Source organism: Heterodontus francisci, unplaced genomic scaffold (genome assembly GCF_036365525.1).
Source record: "Heterodontus francisci isolate sHetFra1 unplaced genomic scaffold, sHetFra1.hap1 HAP1_SCAFFOLD_43, whole genome shotgun sequence".
NCBI classification, from domain to species: domain Eukaryota; kingdom Metazoa; phylum Chordata; class Chondrichthyes; order Heterodontiformes; family Heterodontidae; genus Heterodontus; species Heterodontus francisci.
Window position 1 is genome coordinate 3632441 of NW_027141852.1, and position 7893 is coordinate 3640333.

General features: G+C 43.5%; 2 non-coding genes across 2 annotated transcripts; both read left to right on the top strand.

Annotated features, from left to right (window-relative positions):
- Positions 1-1938: 1938 nt before the first annotated feature.
- On the top strand, positions 1939-2020 carry trnas-gcu (transfer RNA serine (anticodon GCU)). Its single transcript has one exon. It is a non-coding gene; the product is annotated as a tRNA-Ser (tRNA).
- A 5317-nt stretch (positions 2021-7337) lies between these two features.
- Positions 7338-7411, top strand: trnai-aau (transfer RNA isoleucine (anticodon AAU)). The gene has a single exon. It is a non-coding gene; the product is annotated as a tRNA-Ile (tRNA).
- The last annotated feature ends 482 nt before the right edge of the window (positions 7412-7893 follow it).

The following is a 7893-nucleotide window of genomic DNA, read 5'->3' on the forward strand; positions in this document are numbered from 1 at the left end:
AACTGTCCAGAAGAGATGAAGACACATCTCAGTCAACACGTTCCCCTGGTTTATGATGCTGGAACATTCCTCACTCAGAAATGATTCAACCCAATGACAAACATTCTTACAGCTGATAATTTATGCTACTGATTTAAGGACTGTCTCATGTGGTTACCGAGTGACGACGAGAAGATATTAAACTTTGTTCTATTCAATCTAGCTGTGATGAAGTTTGAATTTTTCTCCCTTTTATAAACAGTATTTGAAGGGTCTCGGTAACAATGTTCAGTGTTGATGAGAGTGGGGTCTGGGTGAGAAGCTGCTGAGTGTGACAGGGTCAGGACTGGATGCAGGAAGTTCTCTGACAGTCTCCCTCCATCTCTCTAATGGGTTTGAGTTGATTTACGACTGGTAGCTTTTATTTTACTTTTCTTATTTAGAGATACAGCACTGAAACAGGCCCTTCGGCCCACCGAGTCTGTGCCAACCAGCAACCACCCATTTATATTAATCCTACATTAATCCCATATTCTCTACCACATCCCCACCATTCTCCAACCACGTACCTACACGAGGGACAATTTACAATGGCCAAATTACCTACCAACCTGCAAGTCTTTTGGAGGTGGGAGGAAACCAGAGTACCCGGCGGAAACCCACATAGACACAGGGAGAACTTGCAAACTCCACACAGGCAGTACCCAGAACTGAATCCTGGTCGCTGGAGCTGTGAGGCTGCGGTGCTAACCATTGTGCCACTGTGCTGCAGTTGGTGTTTTGATAAATGAAGGAAGTTCCCTCCACCCATTTTTTTTGGACAGACAGTGTGGTATAAGGATGTAAAGGGTTAATGCTGAAGATAGTGGGATCAACCCCTCCCACGGTCAGAGTGATGATGTAACAGTCACATGAGATGAAGTTTGGGAGAAGAGAGAGCAGCACCAAGGATGCTAGCTTCGCAGGCTTGATGAGTGTGTATAGAGTATAGTGTAAATTAGAAAAGAGTTCTTAGTTCTTTCAGCAGGAACTGTGTCCAGAAAATATCGAGAAACTCACAATTTTATTATTCAGGAGTCGGAACACAGATATTAATTCCAAGTGACAGTTCTGGGAACAATTAACAAAAAAAGTAGAGATAATATTGCTGACTGATTGAAATCCCCCAGTGAGGAGACAGTTAAACAGGTGATCTGTTGGAGCATCCTTCGATCCAAGGTTTCAGCAACATTTAATCTCCCTTTTTGGTGAAATTCTCTGTTATTTGCAACTTTTTTTATCAGCTTTGATGGGCGAGTGAAAAAACTGAAAAAATTGAACAGTTCCATCCTTTCTTTTCTTCCTTCTTCTCTTCTTTCCATCAGTTTCTCTTTTCTGTCCCAGATCAATATAATGATGAGAATCCCACTTTAATCTGCTGTTTCTGGTGTTTTATCCATTCCAATCAAAATTTCAACATTCCAATCAAATCTATTTGTTATTCCACAGTGTCTCTCCATGTGTTTTATTCTGTTGTATTCTTTCACAGTCTGTTTGATGATCAATGTTACATCTCACTGTCTGTTCTGGTGAAGATCAGAAGCAGTGATATCTGTTTACACCACCCGACAAGTCGGCCTGAGGCTGTGCCTCGCTGATCATGTGGAGTTTAAGCAATTCTTCCAGTCAGTTAGTTCAGTTGTCATTTCATGAGTAATTCGGGCATCATGACTTCGTCAGTGACCTAATGGTTCAGGTGTCTGAGTGATGTTAATCATGATGTGTTGAAATGATTGTATGTTCCAGTCTTTCCGTGGTGGGTTTTCACACTGAGTAGAAACGTGTTGGACATGGTCTGGAAATGTTTCACACCGCTCCATTCCCAACTTCATTTCCTTGCAGAAGATATATTTCCATCATTGCACAGTTGGCTGCACAGCCAGAAAATGTGCTGAAGGTGACAGCTGTGCTTCTGCAAGTGACAAGGTGGCCACGAGGTTAAGGCGATGGACTGCTAATCCGTTGGTCTCTGCACACGTGGGTTCGAATCCCACCCTTGTCGCTAGCTTATGAACTGCATAGTGTATTGTTTATGTTGGGTGAGCTTATTTGTAAAGTCAGCCTCGAAACCTGTTCTTGTCCATGTCCAGACAGTGATTCCAGAATTTGTTATCCTTTATTAAAATTGAGACAGACAATTGGAATTCTTCACCCAAACTGCACTGGAATGAAGATCAAATATGGATCACGAAACAGAGCAGGATTTTTCCTCCCCTCCTTCCTTCCATCTTTACTTTCTCTGGATTTGCACCAAGTGAAAGACAAATGGGAAAAGCAAATGGCGAGGGAGCAGATGCCTAAAATTATCCTTTGGCAAGAAATTTATTTTCAAATCTTCTTGATAGATTAAGTGAGTGAGCAATGCTTTGGCAGATGGAGTTTGAAATGAGGGGTCATCTACTACCTACGACAGATCAGAGTGTTTTTTTGTAAGAGGTGAGATGTTAGAAACGGCGGAGGAGCAGAGACCCGAATACTGAATTAATAAAAGCTAGTGGACTGGTAGAAAATAATGTGAAAAGTGAACAGAATATGAAGATTGGAACTCATGTTGCAGTGAGAGAAAGCTCTGTGCTCCTGAAGTAAATGTCCAAGCCCAGATTGTGGGGAATCTGTGGAGAGTGATTTGGTTTTTATTCATTCTTGGGTGTGAGTATCGCTGATAAGGCTGGCATTTATTACCCATTCCTATTGCCGTTGAGAAGGTGGTGGAGAGCTGCCTTCTTGAACTGATGCAGTCCATATGGTGCAGGAACACCCACAGTGCTATTGGGGAGGGAGTTCCAGGATTGTGACCCAACAACAGTGAAGAAATGGCGATATCGTTCCAAGTCAGGATGGTGAGTGTCTTGGAGGGGAACCTGCAGGTAGTGAGTTCCCATGCATCTGCTGCCCTTGTCCTTCGAGGTGGTAGTGGTCACGAGTTTGGAAGGTGCTGTTGAAGGATATTTGGCGAGTTGCTGCAGTGCACGTGGAGATGGTACACACTGCAGCCACTGTTTACTGGTTGTGGAGGGATTGAATGTTTAAGGTGGTGGGTTAGGTGCCGATCAAGTGCGCTGCTTTGTCCTGGATGGTGTTGAGCTTCTTGAGTGTTGTTGAGTGGGATGTATTCCATCACACTCCTGACTTGTGCCTTGTAGATGGTGGACAGGATTTGGGGTGTCAGGAGGTGAGATACTTGCTGCAGAATTCGTAATCTCTGACCTGCGCTTATAACCACAGCATAGATGTGACTGGTCCAGTTACGTTTCTGGTCAAGATGTTGATGGTGGGGGATTTAACGATGATAATGCTTCTGAATATCAAAAGGTAGATTTTTTTTCTCTCTCATTGGAGATGTTCACTGCTTGGCACTTGTGTGGCCAGAAGGTTGCTTGTCATTTATCAGCTCAAGCCTGAATGTTGTTCAGGTCTTGCTGCTTGCAGGCACAGACTGCTTCAGTATCTGAAGAGTTATGAGTCATCATCTAACATTCCCACTTCTGACTTATGTTGAAGAGAAAGTCGTCAATGAAACAGCTGGGATGTTTGGGTCTAGGACACTACCCTGAGAAACTCCTGAGGCAATGTCCTGGGCTGAGATGATTGGCCTCCACGAACCACAACCATCTTGTTTTGTGCGAGGTACAACTCCAGCAAGTGGAGGGTTTTCCCCCTGATTCCCAGTGACTTCAATTTTGCTGGGGATCCTTGATGCCACCCTCACTCAAGGGAAATCACTCTCACCTCTCCTCTGGAATTCCACTCTTTTGTCTCTGTTTGGACCAAGCTGCAATGAGATCATACAAACAAAATATCAGAAGAACTAGTAGCAGGAGTAGGCCATTTGGCCCCTCGAGCTTGCTCCGCCATTCAATAGGATCATGGCTGACCTGATCATGACCTCAACCCCACTTTCTTGCCTGCCCACATAACCCTTGGCTCTCTTGTAGATATAAATCTTGAAGACATTCAATGACCCAGCCTCCACTGCTCTCTGAAGTAGAGAATTCCAAAGATTAATGACCCTCTGAGAGAAGAAATTCCTTCTTAAATGAAAAAGCCCTAAATCTGAAACTGTGTCCCCTAGTTCTAGATTCCACCACAAGAGGAAACATCCTCTCAGCATCTACCCTGTCAAGCCCCCTCAGAATCTTATATGTCTCAATATGTTCACCTTTCATTTTTCTCAACTCCAATGAGTATCGGTCCAACCTGCTCAGCTTTCCTCATAAGACAACACCTTCATCACAGGAATCAATCCAATGAACCTTCTCTCAACTGCCTCCTGTGCAAGTATATCCCTCCTTAAATAAGGAGACCAAAACTGTACACAGAACTCTAGGTGTGGTTTCACCAGCACCATGTACATTTGTAGCAAGACTTCTCTACTTTTATACTCCATCCCCCTTGCAATAAAGGGTAACATTCCATTTGCCTTCCTAATTATTTGCTGTACCTGCATGGTAACTTTTTGTGATTCATGTACAAGGACACCCAGATCCTTCTGCACCGCAGCATTCTGTGATCTCTCACAATTTAAATAATATTTTCCTGTTCTATTCTTCCTACCAAAGTGGATAACCTCACATTTTCCCACATTCTACTCTATCTGCCAAATTATTTCCTGGAGCTGAGAGACCCTGGCAGAACCTAAACTGAGCATCGATGATCAGATTATTGCTAAGTGTGTGGTGCTTGATAGCACTGTTGGTGACATCTTCCATCACTTTGCTGATGATTGATAGTAGACTGATGGTGCGGCAATTGGGCAGATTGGATTTGTCCTGCATTTTTTTAATGGAGTGGGCACACTTGGGCAATTTTCCACATTGGCAAGTAGATGCCTGTGTTGTAGCTCGACTGGAACAGCTTGGCTGAGAGCGCAGCTAGTTCTGGAGCACAAGTCTTCAGTACTGGAGCCGGAAATCTTGTTAGGGCCCATAGTCTTTGCTGTATCGAGTGTCTTCAGCTGTTTCTTGCCATAATGTGGAGAGAAGCGAATTGGCTGAAAACTGGAAGCTGCGATGCTGGGGACCTCAAGAAACCGAGATGAATCATCCACTGAGCAATTTCTGATTGAAGATGGTTTCAAATGCTCCAGCTTCACCTTTTGCACTGACGTGCTCGGCTCCACCAACATTGAGGATAGGGATGTTTTTGGAGCCTCCTCATCTGGTTCGTTATTTAATTGTCCACCACCATTCATGACTGGTTACTTAGTTTCTCAGGGCAGTGTCCTAGGCCCAACCATCCTCAGCTGTTTCATTGATGGCTTTCTCTTCAACATAAGTGAGAAGTGGGAATGTTTGCTGATGATTCCCAACTCATCAGATACTAAAGCAATCTGCACCTGCAAGCAGCAAGACCTGAACAACATTCAGGCTTGAGCTGATATGTGACAAGCAACATTCTTTGATCTGATCCTGAGGGAGATATCCGTGCGTGGATTGGCGGGATGTATGGAGAGTGATTCTGAAGAGGGTGTCTGAACCTGGAGGGCAGAATCTGTGGAGAGTGGTCCTCAAAGGATGTCCATGTCTGGAGATTTAGGAATTCTGAAGAGGGTCTCCGAGCCCATCGTGCTGGGATGTATGGAGAGTGATCCTGAAGTGGGTGTCCGAGCCTGGAGTGGCAGGATCTGTGGAGAGTGATCCTGATGAGTGTGTGTAAACCTGGAATGGAAGCTTTCTGTGGAGGTACAGGAAGAGGCCATTCATTCCCAGTATTTTATAAAGGTTTAGCATAACTTATATGCTTTTACTCTATGCCTCTATTAATAAAGCCAAGTGTTCTGTTTGCTCTTAGCTACCTTTTCAATCCTTCTAACATTGGTGTACCTTATCTCTCTGCTCCTGCACCCAGTATAGAATTGTAACCTTTCAGTTATATGGCATTCTTCCTTCCAAATTGTATCACTTCACACTTCTCTGTGTAAAATTTCATCTGTTATTTGAAAGCCCATTTTACCATTTTTTTTAAGTTCCCCTGAAGTGTGTTACGATCACTGGCATGGGACAAAATTACAGAGCATTCTTTGATGCGATCTCCATCGACAGAGCAATCTTTTACGCGAGCTCAAATGCAGGATTTTGTGTGTTTCGTATCTTATTTCACCCACCAATATGAGCACAAATATGTCACGTAAATCTTGTTCACTGCAGTCCCTGCTGCTGTTTGCTGCCTATATTTACAGACTTTAATCTCAACCTCGTCACCATGTTCTCTAATATATTCAGGGGGCATCAGCAGAGAAAATGTTCACCAAGCATGGCAAGTGCAAGGAAATGTTTATTTATGTCATTATGTCATGAACATAATATACAAACTTTTACATGTGTGAATCATCAAGATGTGTCTGAATAAATGGAACCCCGTCACAATAAACACTGTCACCTTTCAATGTTTAGCAGACAGGTTTGACGGCCTGATGTGTGTGATTCCCATATTAATGTGTTTGTGCAAAGTTCGGGGAAAGATGGAGAATTGAATAATTTATAGGGAAATCTTTTAAACATATTACCACATCTCTCACTCACAAAGATCTGCAAACACATGGATTCCAAAAGAACCTGAGTACAAAATCACCTAAAATAAACACAGCCAGAGAAACTTGCAATAACCTGTAGCTCAGGGAAAGTACAGATGGATATTGGGCATCTCCTGGCAGGACAGAGTGCCGAATGCAGAAGTACACCAGCGTGCAGGGATCTGCAGCATGTTTGCCCTCTTGAGTCAGCGGTGACTCTGTTGACTGGGTCATGTGTGCTGAATGGATGACGGTCGCTTTGCCAAAGACATGCTCTTTGGTGAGCTTGCTATCAGCACGAGACCAACAGGTCACCCAAGTCTGTGATACAAGGACATCTGCAAAGCGAGATATCAAGCAGACTGGGATTGGAGTCGATGCATGGGAAGTCCTTCCTGCTGACTGGAATTCCTGGAGAAAGGCATTCAGGAAGACCATGGGAAAAGCAGAGGACAAAAGAAATGACCAGATGGTGGGAAAGAGAGCTCAGAGGAAGGAAAAATTATCAGTCGACCTCGGGCCAATGACATTCATCTGTACCAGCTGCGGAAGGGATTGTCACTCACGAGTCATCCTCGACAGCCACAACAAACGATGTTTCATACAGAGGTGACGTACACCCCGGGTGTAGCCCATCGTCTTCCGAGACGGACGGTTGCCTATTACAATTACAACTACAGCTACAACTACAAGAGCGAGTCAGAGGCTGAGAACACTGCCGTGACGAACTCAGCTCTTGACTCGCCAAAGCCTGCCCACTATCTACAAGGCCTTCCTCTGATTTCAATTACTCATGTATTTGTGATCTGGCTCTGTAGCTTAGTTGGTTAAAGCACCTGCCTAATAAACAGGAGATCCTGAATTCAACTCCCAGCAGAGCCTCATTTCACAGTAACAACATGCTTGAAAAGTTTCATTATCTATATTGACATCTGTGTCTTGTTAACTTTAATTCAAAATACTTGATGAATTTCAATCACAAAAAAAACAGCCTTTGTGAAGGATTTGAGTTTGGAATGGCTGTTCCTCCTTCGACAGAATTTCAGTGCTGATCCATCAAACGTAACTTCTTTGACATAAATTTGTTCACAGTCACATTCAACCTGGAAAACAGCTTGATATTCATCTCACTGAAGGAGAGTGTTTGTGTCATTATGTGTTGCTTTTAACCGAGACTGGGACATGACGCAAGTGGGAGGGTTTATCTGAGGTTTGGAATATTTGTCAGTCAGGAACAAGAAAAATCAAAGGAACCAAATAAGAAAACCTATGTCTCATGTGGTTACCGAGAAACGGTGAGAAGATATTAAACTTTGTTGTATTTAATACAACTGTGTGAACTTTGATCTTTGCGGCCTTTTATA